This window comes from Phacochoerus africanus, chromosome 6 (genome assembly GCF_016906955.1).
Source record: "Phacochoerus africanus isolate WHEZ1 chromosome 6, ROS_Pafr_v1, whole genome shotgun sequence".
In the NCBI taxonomy this organism is placed as follows: domain Eukaryota; kingdom Metazoa; phylum Chordata; class Mammalia; order Artiodactyla; family Suidae; genus Phacochoerus; species Phacochoerus africanus.
In genome coordinates, this window is record NC_062549.1 from 47,774,377 (window position 1) to 47,792,519 (window position 18,143).

Below are 18,143 nucleotides of genomic sequence, written 5' to 3' on the forward strand. Positions count from 1 at the left end.
TACGTTGAAGTCCTAACGCCTGATGAATGTGACTTTATTTGGGAATAGGTTCTTTTCAAATGTATTTATGTCAAGGTGTGCAGATATTCAACTAGGGTGGCTCTACTCCAGTGTGACTGGTGTCTTTATAAGAAGAGAAAAGACACAGGGGGAGAAAAACATGAAAACAAAGGCAGATATCAATTTGCTACAGCTTCAAGCCAAGGAATGACAAAATTGCCTGAAAGCCACCAGACTGCAGAGGGAATGTGGCTTTGCTGACTGCTTGATTTTTTGGACTTCTACCAACCATAATTGTGAATCAATAAATTGCTGTTATTTTAGACAATCCATCTTTGTGGTCCTTTGTTACAGCAACACTAGGAAAGCAGTATATGGTTAAAAGGTAGAAAAGATGTTGATGCCTATTAATTGGCAATACAAAACCTGTGACTATTTGATGTATGTTATTGCACTCCTATCTCAACGAAATGCATGAATATATTTTTTTAAGTAATAGTGAGTTAATATTAATTGAGTTTTTAAATGTTTGTTTATATTTCTTTAGATATCTTTGGGTCCCCTACCCACAGTCCAGACCACTGAACCACTCCCAAATCCTGAATTCACCATGATGTTACATTTTTTCATATACTTTCTTCTCTTTAATTCTTGAAAATTCTCGCCATTCTTTGAGTACTGCTTTTTTTCTCTCTTAAATTTATTGGGGTTTAGTTGATTTACAATGTTGTATTAGGTTCAGGTTTATAGAGAATTGCATTATACATAAAAATATACTCAAAGTGGATTAAAGACCTAAAGGTAAATCAAGATACTACAAAACTCATAGAGTAAAATGTAGGCAGAACACTCTGTGTTATAAATCACAGTGATATCTTTTTTTGCTAGGATTTTCTCCTAGAGTAATGGAAATAAAAGCAAAAATAAACCAATCTAATTAAACTTAAAAGCTCTGTGCAGCTAGGAAATGAAAAAAAAATTAAACTTAAAAGCTCTGTGCAGCTAGGAAATGAAAAAAAAGACAACACACAAAATGGGAGATAATCTTTGCAAATGAAGCAACTGACAAGGGGTTAATCTACAAAATATACAAACATCTCATGTGGCTTTATATCAAAACCAAAAACAAACAGGAAAACAAAAGCCCAGTCAAAATAGGGTCAGAAAATCTATATAGACATTCTCCAATGAAGACAGGCAGATGGTCAAAAAGCACAAGAAAAGATGGTTAACATAACTAACTTTTAGAGTAATGCAAAAGAGATCTACAATGAGGTATCATCTCACACTATTCATAATGGCCATAATCAAATAGTCTACAACAATAAATGTTGGAGAGGGTATGGAGGAATGAGAACCCTACTACATTGTTGGTGGGAATGTAAATTGGTGTAAATGGAGGACAGTATGGAGGTTCCTTAAAACTAAGTACAGGACTAACATATGACCCACAAATTCCACTCCTGGGCATATACCTGGAGAAAACTATAATTGTTTATCTTCTTAGCAACTCTTCATTACAGCAATAATGTTAGTTACCTTATAATCATCAAAAAAAAAAAAACCCTGTATGGCATATAACAATAAATGTTTATTTAGATCATAGGCTGTGTGGTTCATCTGATCTGGGCTGAGCTTGATGATTTGGTTTGGGCTACTTGTGCATTTTTGATCAGTTGTGGTTTGTCTGGGTATCTTTATTTATCTTGGCTGGTTTCTCACATGTCTAGGGGTCAGCATTCTTCCAGCTGATCTAGGATGACTGTGGCTGGCATAACTGGTAGCCAGTTCTGTGTCATATTTTTCATATTCCAGTACTTCACCATGGCATGTTTTTTTTTGGCATTCACAGACCTCATAAGATATGTGGAAAGTATGCATATTTTTCAGGTCTTTTCTTGTGTCACATCTGGTAACAATCCATTTGCTAAATCAAACCACATGGCTTATCTCAGAATTGAGAGACAGAAAAATATTTTCAATGTCTTTATGGGAGGAGCATCAAAAATCACATATAAAGGATCTGATAAAGGGAGTACAAAGAATTGGGCTATTAATATAATCAATCTATCATCTTTCTATACTTTGTATTTGTTGCTTTTGGGATCTATTTTGGAATAACATTTCAACACATTTTACCAATACTTTCATTTTTCTAAATTTTTGTCTTTTGCTTTGCATTCTGGTTGATTTCCATACAATTTTACCTCATTAATTTTCTCTTCAGATGTGTATAATATGCTATTAGTCCACTGAGTTTCATTTACAAAGGTCATTTTTAAATTTCTAGTGGTTATATTTGTTCCTTTTACAAATAATGGCATTTTTTTAGGCATAGTGATTTATTAGAGTTTTTAATCTTTCTTTATCTGTTTAGGTATTCTAAACATACTAATTTAATGGCTTTTTTTTCAGTTTTGTTTTTATCTTTGCTTTCATATACATATCATATTGTAATTACATATATGTTTTTTATATATGTGTGTATATGATACATTCTTATAGCATATGGAAGTTCCTGGACCAGCGATTGAATCAGAGCCGCAGCTTCACGCTACACCAGAGCTGTGGCAATACTGGATCCTTAACCCACTGTGCTGGGCAGTGGATAGAGCTCAAGCCACCACAGAGGCAATGCTGGATCTTTAACCTGCTGCACCACAGGGGAACTCCTTTGTTTTCATCTTTTTACCACAAATAACTACAATAACTTTATCCCTGTATATCTCCTATCTATCTATCTATCTATCTATCTATCTATCTATCTATCTATCTATCTATCATCTATCTATCTATCTGTCTAATCTATCTATCATTTATCATCTATCTATCCATCTATCTTCTATCATATTATAAAATGTTTTTATGTATACAATGTGGTGGTCATTTGTTTTCTTCCACTTTATTTGTTAATATTTTAAATTACATTCCTTCATTGTAAGATGGTTAAAAAAAAAACTTGCATTCCTGGAATGAACACTAATTACTCATGATGCTTTATCTTTTGTATATATTGCTGACAAGCATATATTTTCTTAAGGATTTTTGCATCTATGCTCACAAGGCATATTAGTCTGTATTTTCTCTCCTTTTATGCCTTTGTATGATTTTGTAAAAATAGAGGTACTGTTTCTCATAAATTTAGCAGATAGTGTTCTCTATTTCTGGGAAGTGATTCTGTTTCTTTAGTGTTATTTCATTCTAAATGTTTAATGGGATTCATCAGTTAAGGCATTGGTGGTAGCATTTTAAGTTATATATTAAATTTATTAAATAGACAGGAACATTCAGTTTTTCTAATTCTTAGCCTGTCAGTTGCTGATCAGTCCTGATCAGTTACTTCTTGGGAAAGGATTTTTTTTTTCCATTTAACTATTTTGCTGAGTTTACTTGCATAAAGTTTTTCAGAGTATTATCCTAACATTATTTTATTATCTATCAAATCTGTGGTGATAGCTTTTTTTAAAATTTCTAGTACTGGTAATTTGTATTATTTTTCCCACTCTTTTTTGATCAGTCCAATCAGGATTTAATAATTTTATTAATATTTTAAAATAGAAGTTTTTAAAGTCAGTTTTCTTATGTTTTCTATTTCAGTGACATATACTCATGTACTTTTTTCTACTTAATTCAAGTTTAATTTACTTTTCCTAGTTCCTTAAGGAGAATTTTTTTTTAGTTTTGGTAGAAACATATGAGATTGATTTTAGGGCTTATCGTTTCAATAATATAAGATAATAAACCTATACCTATTCCTCTAAACATTTATTTATCTATATATCACACATTTTGATACAGTATCCTTTCATTATTATTTGGTTTAAAATACTGTCTAATTTCCTTTGGGATTTCATATTTTGTTGATGAGTTATTTAAAAGTATATTGTATTACTTCTAAATATTTGTATATTTATATCTTGTTTCTAATTTCTAAACAAATCCTTTTGTTATCAGAGGATATACTCTATTTATAAAGTTTAATAATTTAAAATTTCCTGTTACATGTTTTATGACCCAACATGTGGTCTGCTATGGTCTGAATGATTGTATGCCTTCAAAATTCACATGTTGAAATCCCAACCCCCAAGGAGATGGTATCAGGAGGTGGATGCCTTTGTGAAGTGATTAGGTCATGAGAGGGAAAACTTCATAAATGAGATCACACCTTTATAAAATAAGCCCTAGAGGAGCTCCTGGCTCAGTGGTTAACAAATCCTACTAGGAACTATGAGGTTGCGGGTTTGATCCCTGGACTTGCTCAGTGGGTTAAGGATCTGGCATCGTCCGTGAACTGTGGTGTAGGTTGCAGACTCGGCTCAGATCCCACGTTGCTGTGGCTGTGACATAGGCCGGAGGCTACAGCTCCAATTCGACCCCTAGCCTGGGAACCTCCATATGCCATGGGAGCAGCCCAAGAAATGGCAAGAAAGACAAAAAAAAAAAAAGACCCTAGGAAGCATCCATCACGTGAAGTTACATTGAGAGAATTACCATCTATGAACCAGAAGGCCCTTACCACACGTGGAATCTTCTGGCCCATGATCTTAAACTTCCAGCCTCCAGAAATGTGAGAAATAAATGTTTGTCATTTGCAATCCACCCAGTTTATGTTATTTATGTTATAGCAGCCTGAATGCAGTAAAACATAGTTTATTTTCATGAATATTCTAAAATCACTGAAAAATGATTTGTGTACACACATGCAATATCCTAATGAACATTTTAAAAGAATTCTGAAATTGTTGGTTACAATAATAAATTAATACAACCATTCAGTTTTATCATCAGTAGGTAACACCTTCTTTCCTCTGATAGTTGCCTGAAGACTTTGCCTTAAGCTTCAGTCCAGATATTTAATTTTAAAGAATCATTAACTCAGGGCCTCATAGAGAACTCCTATGTTTAAAACAAAATTGCATGGCAAGTAAATAAACAAAGTAAACATTTAATCAGATCTCAACTTCTTCCAAATACTGTCTGTCCTAGAATTGTTTCATTAAGTTTCAGTCTCTAAACATTTTTAATTCAATAATTGTCATTTCATCAGATTCCATTATTTTTCTTCTGATGAATTTAACTGCTGTTTTTTGTTTTCTGGCTTACTTTTTTTCAAGAATTTCACTTACACCTTGTTCTGATTTTTGCCCACTTAGTTGTCCATATTTTGCCCTCTGTATGAGGCAATTCTCCACTGCTTCGTTATTTTTCCTAAGTTCTTAGTTACTCAAAATAAATCTTTGGATGATGGAAACTATTGTAAACACTATCATAGATTCCTTATAATTTCCTGTGCATAGTATTTGCTTATCATAACTCTAAATTTCTCAGTCATACTACAAGAAGGTTTATACAAGTTAACACATTTTGCACAACCTGTGGTAAGGGAGGAAGCCAAAAAAAAAAAAAAACCCATAGGTCCTTCATTTTTGTAACTAGCATTAATCAATGGTGATCATTCTTTTTATCATAAAGAAGAAATGTTTGAGAAACAAATCCAAATTTGGAAATAGACAAAAGGATAAATGCATATTTTTCCAGTGTTCTACTGGAACTTAAGAATTTTTTAATTCTTCAGGATCATGTAGGTAAGTTAACTTACTGTTTACTGTTGACTAAGGTGTTTTACACCTCTGTGGGTTTTGTTGTTAACTTACAGAAAACATAATGATACAAATGATCTTTATCCAATAATTAATAATACAAATAAATTTCATCTTGTAGAAATGGAAATTCTTTTTTATGGAAAAGAGTTTACTAGATAAATATTACAGTATTATTGCCCTAGAGGTTACTAGCCACCTTTGCATACAATTTAGCAATTTTATCCCAGCCTTCTTTTTCTTAGTCATTATAAATACAAGTATCTCTACTTTGAATCATGTTTGCCACCTTGCTTATTCCCTCATTGATATTTAACAAATACTTAAAAATTAACCAAACAAAAAAATGAAATATTTCATGTCACTGTAACTGGTTGTAATCATATGAAGCTGTTAAACGACCATGAACTATGAATTCCCCACTTGGAAAAATTCTGTTCTTACCAGACTTTCCTTTCCAACGGCATTTTTTTAATTTAAAGCCAACAGTGCACAAATGCACAGGTTCATTCTATTTTACACTGAGTTCAAGCTTTTTTTCCTTAATTAACATTGAGTTCATGAATCCCACGCTACTTCTATCATACACAGCTATCACGACATTTTCTCCTAAATGATTTACTTAAACTATTTCTTTACTCTTGTATATACCTCTTCCTTTGCATAGCAAGTAATAAACTCAGAATTTGTGTTTTTTATCAGGCCAGTTTTCATTATTTGTGCTTTATTACCTCATGAGACATGGTTCCAAGATATATACATTTACATTTGCTATTTTATTTTTAGGCCATCTGGCATAATAGTCTTTTTAGGAACATAGACCTGTGATTGAATCCCAGAATTCATGTCAGCTATTTACTTCTTTTGTTTGTAATTCATGTAAACTATTTACTTAACTCATGTAAGCTATTTACTTACTCATGTAAACTATCTACTTCTTTTCCATTTGTTTCCTCTGCAAAATTGGGGTAAAAATTCCACCACATGAGATTATTTATTTAATGATCAATACATTGTAGTTTTCCCTGCCACAAGGGCATGTAATTTGACACCCATTTTCACACCAGTATTTTTTTTTTTTGTCTGTTGCATTACTGGAATTATATTTTGAAAAAAACACTGTCAGGAATTTAGAGCGAATCTACGTGTGCATGTAGCAAACCTACTTCAACATGACAATCAATTGTTTTATATTTTAGAAGTGGTAACTTGTAAGTACAATTAGCCTTTACTCAGTTGAGGAGGCTAATTTTCCCAACCTTAAAGGAGAGAAATATCAATTATTTCACTGAAATATATTGATTTAGAAAACTTAACTGAATTAATCTAGAAAAGCATCAAGTTAGTGATAACTCCATGAGCAAGAGCATCAAAAATACAGATGCAGATCGTGATAGCTAAAGGAGGTGAGAATGGTGGTGGATTATACAATAGGAACTCCTGAAGAAGAAAAATTAGGTCTATTAATCTGTTACCAAATTTCCTGGTATTATTTTAATTATTAATTAATTATTAGGTACATGATAAAATTGGAAGCAAACTATTGCCTTTGGGATGGATAAAAAATGAGATCCTGCTGTATAGCACTGGGAACTATATCTAGTCATTTATGATAGAGCATGATAATGTGAGAAAAAAGAATGTATATATGTATATATGACTGGATCACCTTGCTGTACAGTAGAAAATTGAATGTTGTAAACCAGCTAAAATGGAAAAAATAAAAATAAATATAAAAATAAAATTACAATAAAAAATTGGATAGTTTACTGGTATAAATCTGTACCTCTATAAACACAAAAAAATTCATAACAATGACATAGTTAACTAATCAATGCAAACATGTGGTTGAACTCATTGCTTTCATTTCATCATTTGGTAGCTTTGGTATTATGTTAACAATTGTATAAGTATGATGACCAACATATCCTGGTCTCAGTAAAGAAATTCCAAAGAAAAAATTTCTCAACATGTTGCATAGTCTCCAAGAAAAGTATTCAGTGTTACTTCAACATCATTTTTTTTAAGCAATCCATTTATGGGCAAGAGTTGAAGTAAGGGAATATCTGTTACAATGTTAGACACTTTCCAATAGATTGGAAAAGAAACATTCCTACCAAAATTTTATATTTGATCAGCTGTCATATCAAGGGATGGCTTATTTTGATTTTTAATCTAAATGTTCTTGGTTGAAAGAGTTTTAGCTTCCATTTGAATAATAGTGGGAATCATATATCTCAATTTCTCAGTGGGTGAAAAGATATTTGGTAATGTGATCATCTACTTTTTTTTATTATTATTACTTTTTATTTTCCCACTGTACAGCAAGGGGATCAGGTTATCCTTACATGTATACATTACAATTACATTTTTCCCCCACCCTGTCTTCTGTTGCAACATGAATATCTAGACAAAGTTCTCAATGCTATTCAGCAGGATCTCCTTGTAAATCTATTCTAAGTTGTGTCTGATAAGCCCAAGCTCCCGATCCATCCCACTCCCTCCCCCTCCCATCAGGCAGACACAAGTCTTTTCTCCAAGTCCATGATTTTCTTTTCTAAGGAGATGTTCATTTATGCTGGATATTGGATTCCAGTTATGAGTGATATCATATGGTATTTGTCTTTGTCTTTCTGGCTCATTTCACTCAGGAGGAGATTCTCTAGTTCCATCCATGTTGCTGCGAATGGCATTATGTCATTCTTTTTTATGGCTGAGTAGTATTCCATTGTGTATATAGACCACTTCTTCCAAATCCAATCATCTGTCGATGGACATTTGGGTTGTTTCCATGTCTTGGCTATTGTGAATAGTGCTGCAATGAACATGCGGGTGCACGTGTCTCTTTTAAGTAGAGTTTTGTCCGGATAGATGCCCAAGAGTGGGATTGCGGGGTCATATGGAAGTTCTATGGATAGATTTCTAAGGTATCTCCAAACTGTTCTCCATAGTGGCTGTACCAGTTGACATTCCCACCAACAGTGCAGGAGGGTTCCCTTTTCTCCACAGCCCCTCCAGCACTTGTTATTTGTGGATTTATTAATGATGGCCATTCTGACTGGTGTGAGGTGATATCTCATGGTTGTTTTGATTTGCATTTCTCTTATAACCAGCGATGTTGAGCATTTTTTCATGTGTTTGTTGGCCATCTGTATCTCTTCCTTGGAGAAATGTCTATTCAGGTCTTTTGCCCATTTTTCCATTGTGTTGTTGGCTTTTTTGCTGCTGGGTTGTATATGTTGTTTATATATTCTAGAGATTAAGCCCTTGTCGGTTGCATCATTTGAAACTATTTTCTCCCATTCTGTTAGTTGTCTTTTTGTTTTCTTTTGGGTTTCCTTTGCTGTGCCAAAGCTTTTCAGTTTGATGAGGTCCCATGGGTTTATTTTTGCTCTAATTTCTATTGCTTTGGGAGACTGACCTGAGAAAATATTCATGATGTTGATGTCAGAGAGTGTTTTGCCTATGTTTTCTTCTAGGAGTTTGATTGTGTCCTGTCGTGTATTTAAGTCTTTCAGCCATTTGGAGTTTATTTTTGTGCATGGTGTGAGGGTGTGTTCTAGTTTCATTGCTTTGCATGCAGCTGTCCAGGTTTCCCAGCAATGCTTTTCCCATTTTTCCCATTTGATGATCTTGCCTCCCTTGTCAAAGATTAATTGACCATAGGTGTCAGGGTTTATTTCCGGATTCTCTCTTCTGTTCCATTGGTCTGTCTGTCTGTTTTGATACCAGTACCACACTGTTTTGATGACTGTGGCTTTGTAGTATTTCCAACAACATACCAAAAAAATTATACACCATGACCAGGTTGGGTTCATCCCAGGTTCACAAGGATGGTTCAACATACGCAAATCAATCAAGGCCCTACACCACATTAACAAAAGAAAAGTCAAAAATCATATGATCATCTCAATAGATGCAGAAAAAGCATTTGACAAAGTCCAACATCCATTCATGATCAAGACCCTCGCCAAAGTGGGTATAGAGGGAACATTCCTGAATATAATCAAAGCCATTTATGATAAACCCACAGCAAATATAATCCTCAATGGAAAAAAACTGAAAGCCTTCTCACTCCAATCTGGAACAAGACAGGGATGACCACTCTCACCACTGCTCTTCAACATAGTGTTGGAAGTCCTAGCCACAGCAATTAGACAAACAAAAGAAATAAAAGGCATCCATATAGGAAGAGAAGAGATCAAACTGTCACTCTATGCAGACGACATGATACTATACATAGAAAACCCTAAGGACTCAACCCCAAAACTCCTTGAACTGATTCATAAATTCAGCAAAGTAGCAGGATATAAGATTACCATTCAGAAGTCAGTTGCATTTCTGTATACCAGCAATGAAACATTAGAAAAGGAATACAAAAATGCGATACCTTTTAAAATTGCACCTCACAAAATCAAATACCTCGGAATACACCTGACCAAGGAGGTAAAGGACCTATATGCCGAGAACTATAAAACTTTAATCAAAGAAATCAAAGAAGATGTAAAGAACTGGAAAGATATCCCATGTTCCTGGATTGGGAAAATCAATATTGTAAAAATGGCCATACTACCCAAAGCAATCTACAGATTCAATGCAATCCCTATCAAATTGCCCATGACATTTTTCACAGAACCAGAACAAACAATCCAAACATTTATATGGAACCACAAGAGACCCAGAATCACCAAAGCAATCCTGAGAAACAAAAACCAAGCAGGAGGCATAACTCTCCCAGACTTCAAGAAATACTACAAAGCCACAGTCATCAAAACAGTGTGGTACTGATCATCTACTTAATACAGAGGTTTACTTTTGAGATATAATGTTGATTCAGAAGTTTCCACATAAATGTAATAAGGAGGTTTTCCAAAACAAAATATTTGTCTTTCTTTAAAGAAAAGAATTACAGTGCTTTGATACTTGTCATTGGAATACATTTTAAAATATTGAAGTCACTTTAGTTTTGTTTCAATGTAACCAAAATTTACTACTGAAGCTGTTGTGGTATAATATTAGCCACTTAAAATTGGTTCACACAAATAGCAAAGCCAATCCTCTGGCTTTTTCTTCTTAATCCATCTTAATCTATTTTGTTCAATGAGTTTCCCAGGGTAAAGTTGAAAATTAATACTTAATCTTAAAAAAATAATTTTCTATATTAATTTTGTATTATACAAGGTAGTATTGGCTTCATATACTTAAAAATAAATATAATAAATTAAATATGCATCGAAATACAAATTGTTTTATACCTTTCATAAGAATTAATATAAATGTACAAACTAGAAAAATTTGTAAAGCCATGTTTTCCTCTTTTATTATTTATTTTAAAACACGATGCTGTATATTTATGACAAGTACAAAAAGTAGGTGAACAAGGAGAAGAAAACTTATAAAAAGAATAAAATTCAAGGAAATTATGAATTGATCTCTTTATATTTCCTCATGACACAGACTTTTTAATTGATAATCTGTTTTCAAAACTTGGGCTACAAACTGAGATTGCAAATTCTGTAGGTTATTATGAAATTTGACTTTTGCAGATATTTGTTGCCCTCTTTAATTGATTATAAACTTTAGAATTAAATTGTTTTTCTAAGAAGTGTAATCTGAGATTAATTTATAGCAAAGTGAACAAGAAAGACAATACACTGTCATTGGGAAAGTATAGTTTGCAAACTGACAGAATCTCATTCACCTTATGTAAATATTAATTGCAATAATGGGTACCAATATATATTTATAAAACAAATTTTAACTGTAGGCGTAGTAAAAATGTTTGGTACTCAGTTTAAAATCCTAAAAAGCAACTTATGTCTGATGACTTCTGAATATTAAGAGTACCAAATCTGGATGCCATTTGATTGAATTCAGATGTGGTTGCACCTGGAAATTACTGTGGCCTCTTTTAGTTATTAGGTGGCTAAGGATATTAGATAATGACAATCTTGATGTGTATGGAAAATATGTTTTAAACTTATTTTTCTTTGCTTTTACCCCTTCCACTACTTTATCTTTCCTTCTTTCTAAGTTATAAAAAAAAAATACCTGCTTGTGTTAAAAATTCTGTATATTTTAGAAGGATGTTGAGTAAAATGTGAAAATCTGCTTCTCTTATGCTGTTTCTTTCCATTCTTTTAAGTGATCTTAAAATTTTGACATAACTCCATGTATTTCATAAATGTAGAAAATATTTTTCCTGGTTTTTCTTTTGACTTTGTTGTGATATAAAATGTTTATTTGCTTGTAGTAAGACATATCAGTCTTTTCCTTTATTGCTTCTGGGTTGATATCATACTTATAACAGCTTTCCTTATCTCAAGATTCTAAAAATAATGTGCCAATGCTTTCCTGTTATTTAAGTTCTTATTTTTTTCAATTCCTATAAGTTAGCTAGATTTTATTTGATTTCTTCTTTTTTTGAAAGCCCTGAGAACGTTTTTTAGTTTTTTTTTTTAATTATAATTGATTTCTGATGTTCCTTCCATTTTTGTGGTATAAGAAAAGGACCCAGCCACCATATGCACCCATTTTTTTTCCCACTTTCCATCAGGTTCTTACTCCAAAGACTTGATACATTTCCCTGTGCTGTACAGCAGGGCCCCATCTCACATCCATACTAAATGTAGCAGTCTCTATTTATGAACCCAAAACCCACTGTCAGTTCCCCCTTTCTCTCCACTCCCCACTGACACACCCAAGCCAGCCTTCCATGTCCATGATCTGTTTCTGTTTTGTAAAAAGGTCATTTGTGCCATATTTTTTTACTCCACATATAAGTGATATTACATGGTGTTTGTCCTTCTTTTTCTGACTTAATTCACTTAGTATGAGAATCTCTAGTTCTATCCATGTTTCTGCAAATGACATTATTTTGTCCTTTTTAGGGCTAAATAATATTCCATTGTATATACATACATCTGTTTTTTTTCAGATTGGATTTATTTTTAAAATTTTTTATTACTCATTGAATTTTATTACATTTATAATTGTACAATGATCATCACAACCCAATTTTATAGTATTTCCATTCCAAACCCAAGCCACCCCTCCAACATGTCTCCTTCAGTAACCATAATTTTTTCAAAGTCCGCAAGTCAGTATCTGTTCTGCAAAGAAGTTCATTGTGTCCTTTTTTTAGATTCCACGTGTAAGTGATAGCATATGATGTCAGTGTCTCACTGTCTGACTAACTTCACTTAGCATAATTTCTAGGTCCATCCATGTTTCTCCAAATGCTGTTATTTCTTTGCTTTTAATGGCTGAGTAATATTCCATTGTGTATATGTACCACATCTTCTTTATCCACTCCTCTGCCAATGGATATTTAGGTTGTTTCCATGTCTTGGCTATTGTGAATACTACTGTGATGAACATAGGGTTGCATATATCTTTTTGAATAAATGTTTTGTCTGATATAAGCCCAGGAGTGCGATTGATGGATCATGATATAGTTTTAGTTTTCTGAGGTACCTCCATACTGTTTTCCATAATCGTTGTATCAATTTACATTCTCACCAACAGTGAAGGAGGGCTCCCTTTTTTCCACATCCTCTCCAGCATGTTTTTTGTTAACTTGTTAATGATGGCTACTCTAACTGGTGTGAGGTGGTACCTCATTGTAGTTTTGATTTGCATTTCTCTAATAATTAGTGACATTGAGCATTTTTTATGTGCTTGCTGGCCATCTCTATGTCTTCTGTGGAGACATGTCTATTAAGATCTTCTGCCCATTTTTCTATTGGACTGATTGTTTTTGAGTTGTGTGCATTGTTTGCATATTTTGAAGATTAAAACTTTGTCTGTTGAATCATTTGCAAAGATTTCTCTCCAATTATGTGGGTTGTCTTTTCATTTTTTTTAATGGTTTCTTTTGCCGTTCAGAAGATTCTGCCTTTAATTAAGTCCCATTGGTTTATTGTTGTCTTTATTGTCATTTTTCTAGGAGGTGGATCAAACAATTTGTTGCTGTGATTTATGTCAAAGAGCCTATATTTTCCTCTAGGAGTTTTATAGTGTATGCCCTTTCATTTAGGTCTTTAATCCATTTTGAGTTTATTTTTTGTATATGGTGTTAGAAAATGATCTAATTCAATTCTCTTCTATGCAGTTGCCCAGTTTTTGTAGCTCTATTTATTGAAGAGACTCTTTCATCCATTGTATGTTCTTGCTTCCTTTGTCATAGATTAATTTACCATAGGTGTTTGGGTTTATTTCTGGGTTTTCTATCCTGTTCCATTTATCTATATTTCTGTTTTGTTTGGTTTGGTTTTTGCCCGTTCCATACTGCTTTGATGATTGTAGCTTTTTAGTATAGTCTGAAGACAGGGAACCTGATTCCTCTAGTTCCTTTTTTCTTATCAATATTGCTTTGGCTATTCAGACAGAGATACTAGAAAAAAAGAAAAAGAAAATTAAAGGCCAATATCATAGATGAACATAGATGCAAAAATTCTCAACAAAATATTAGCAAACTGCATGCAAATATATATTGTAATGATCACACACCATGATCAAGTAGGATTTAGTCTAGAGATATAAGGATTTTTCAATATCCACAAACCTATCAATATGTTACACCCCATTAACAAACAAAAATAAAAACCATATGATAATCTCAATAGACGTAGAAAAACTTTTGACAAAATCCAACACCCATTCTTGATAAAAACACTCCAGAGAGTGGTATAGAGGTGAACTACCTCAATATAACAAAAGCTGTTTATGACAAACCCACAGCTAACATCATTCTCAATAGCCAAAAACTGAAAGCATTTCCACTAAGTTCAGAAACAAGACAATGATGTCCATTTTCACCAATGTTATTCAACATAGTTTTGGAAGTCCTAGCCATGGGAATTAGAGAAGAAAAAGAAGTAATAGCAATCCAAATTGGAAAAGAAGAAGTAAAATTATCACTGTTTGCAGATGACTGGATACTATACCTAGAAAATCCTAAAGATACTACAAGAAAAATGCTAGAGATCATCAATAAATTTGGTAAAGTTGCAGGATATAAAATCAATACACAGAAATCAATTGAATTTCTATATACTAACAATGAGAGATCAGAAAGAGAAATTAGGGAAACCATAACATTAACCATCAAATCAAAAAAAATAAAATAAAATACCTAGGAATAAGCCTACCTAAAGAGATAGAAGGCCTGTACTCTGAAAACTATAAGATGCTGTTGAAAGAAATCAAAGATGACACAAATAGATGGAAAGATATACCATGATCTTGGATCAGAAGAATCAATATAGTCAAAATGACAATACTATCCAAGGCAATCTACAGATTCAATGCAATCCCTATCAAATTAATAATGACATTCTTTTTTTAATGTTTTTTTTATTTTTTATTTATTTATTTATTTTATTTTTTTTTAATTTATTTTTTTTATTTTCCCACTGTACAGCAAGGGGGTCAGGTTATCCTTACATGTATACATTACAATTACATTTTTTTCCCCACCCTTTGTTCTGTTGCAACATGAGTATCTAGACAAAGTTCTCAATGCTACTCAGCAGGATCTGCTTGTAAATCTACTCTAAGTTGTGTCTGATAAGCCCAAGCTCCTGATCCCTCCCACTCCCTCCCCCTCCCATCAGGCAGCCACAAGTCTTTTCTCCACGTCCATGATTTTATTTTCTGAGGAGATGTTCATTTGTGCTGGATATTAGATTCTAATTTTTGATTTTACAAAAAAGTTTGCAGTGTTTCAGAGGTAGTGATAAACACAGCTCCAGGGAAAATTTTCATAAAAGCAGGAATTTATTGCACACGCAGTCAGCTTTTCTTTAAATTAGAATACTCTTCTGATTTATTGAAAAGTGCAATAGGATGGTTGAGGAGAGCTTTTGGTAGAGAATTTATTGACAACTGAATTTTTATAAAGCCATAAAATGGCAGATTATGGCTAAAGAAAAATCTTTGTGTCTGGTTAGAAAAGAAAGTAAAGCAGTTTCAGAATTCAATAATTAAATAATTTTAAATGAACCATAACATTGAAGCTATACTAAGAATATGTGTTTCATTAAGATTTTTGCTGCACCCTGAGTCCTAGACTCTTACCTGTAGACCAGGTGAGGAGAGGAAAAGCAGTCTTCTCTCTTGGCTCCATACATGGCCGTTGGAGAACTCAGCAACTTGAAAACTCAAGGACAGTACAGACAGGCACAATCATCTACAACTATTTCAGGAAATAAAATATCCTTTTTTGGTCTCTCTTTAAATTCTCCTTCTTTCCCCCTTTAAGTTTCAACATTGATGGAAAATGTGTAGGCTAAAATGATTATATTGGAGACCAGGCATTAAATGCTTAGTAGCTCTGAAGAATTTGATCATAGAGAAATAAGCCAAAAGTAAATCACTGGCTATTGCAACTAATTTTATTCAGTCAAAATTAAGGACTAATAGGTTGGAAACCTCAAATGCCATGATGCTATCAGAGACTGGAATAGTTTAATGCTTAACTGATGTCTAACTCCCTGGGTTCCAAATTTGGCTCTATTGCTTGACAACTGTGTGTTATTTATTATTTATTGGTAACTATGTGTTATTTAGTCTCTTTTTTTCAGTTTCCTCATTTGTAATAATAGAGCTGTGAGGATAAATTAATATAGGTAAAGCATTTAGCATTCAATAAAATCTGGTTAATAATCTTATTTTTTTATTATGTAAGAAGGATTCTGTCTTTTAGCATCTATAACTTTAAGATTCAAAATTGTAAGGGAATAATTCAAGCAACTGTGTTTCAGATGACTTAGAGACTATGGAGAAAATTTTGACACTGACACTTAATGTGTTTTTATGTGTTCACCCTTTGGTTTCCAGAGTTCTGCTTTCTTAAAAACGCTTTGCAATTGCTAGTAAGACACAAGACGTTTTCCTTTAGAGTCTTATTTGTTTTAAAAATGAATCTTCCCCCTCCCCCAGAATAGATAAGAAATGTCATTTTATAAAAAATAATACACAACTGTTTAAAGTAAAAGTAAAAATCAAATACCATTCCATCACCCAGATAAAAATCTCACAAAAGATTTAATATTTACTTCCAGAATTTTCTTCTTTATATCAGTAGTTATTTTCTATATTGCTATATATTTATACTATATTTGTAATAATTGTTTAATATTATTTTATATTTCAGCCATAATTTATGTTCTATATAACTATATCATTTAATTTTTTCTTGATACAAATAATACTGACAACATCTCCTTTTTTGCATGATTGATTGTTTCCTAAGGAGAGATTTCTGAGAATAGAGCTTATTCTGGAGGTAGGCTATTACTGAAGATCTTGATACATATTGCCAAACTATTTCTCACAAATTATGTGCCAGTTTATATATTCCCAGCAGTTGTATTGCAACTGTATTTAAAATAACTTTTTATTTTTATTTTTAGGGCCACACTGTAGCATACGGAAGTTCCCAGGCGGGGGCTCAGAAATGTAGCTGCCAGCCTAAGCCACAGCCACAGCAACGCAGTATCCTAGCCAAGTCTTCACCCTACACCACAACTCATGAGAGTGCCAGATCTTTAACCCACTGAAAAAGGCCAGAGACCAAACCTGAATCCTAATGGATACTACTTGAATCCATTACCACTGAGCCACAATGGGAACTCCTAGAACCACATTTTTCGATCTTTGCCTTTTTGATAAATAAAAATGTCATCCTTTCTTGTTTTAGCTTGCCTATCTTTGATTAATAATGTCATATTTTTTCTAAAAAAGGCAAAAAATGTGATAGCAGCAGATACAAGTAGGCTTAAATTCCCTCCAAATAAAAATTCACGTTATCTTAACCCCAACAGCATAATTGTACCAGAGAAATTTTTCAGTCCATAAGACATTAAGTACAAGTAGCTGGGATATATATAAATGATAATTTAACTTGATGCTTAACTCTTACAAACTGATAACATTAAAAAATATGAGCTGTAGCTGCTGGCCTACACCAGACCCACAGCAATGTGGGATCCAAGCCATGTCTGCAATCTACACCACAGCTCGTGGCAATACCAGATCCTTAACCCACTGAGTAAGGCCAGGGATTGAACCCACAACCTCGTGATTCCTAGTTGGATTTGTTAACCACTGATCCATGACAGGAACTCCTTTTTTTTGCCTTTTTTATTTGGTCTTCTTTGAGACCCTCTTTACTGATTGTTTGTATTTGACAATACATTATCCCTTGAAAACTCTTACTTAGGTCTACCTTGTACATATTTTTTTAAACTCAGATATTTCTTGACAAATTTTACCTGTTGGCACAGAAATATCTCAAGTCTAAAGGATGTATTGTTCTCTAACTAGAGCACAATATATTAATAGACTTCTTCTCATATAAAGTATTTTCATGTTTAAAAAAGTGATCATAATGTTGGGAATTTCCAACAAAAGATTTGGAAAATTAGAAGAGATTTTTATGTAGACAGATGTCTGACACACTAAGATAGGACTAGGCTACCAGGTGGTAAATATTAGCAGCCTATATAGCTACAAGTGAGATGTATAATTTTAATCTAC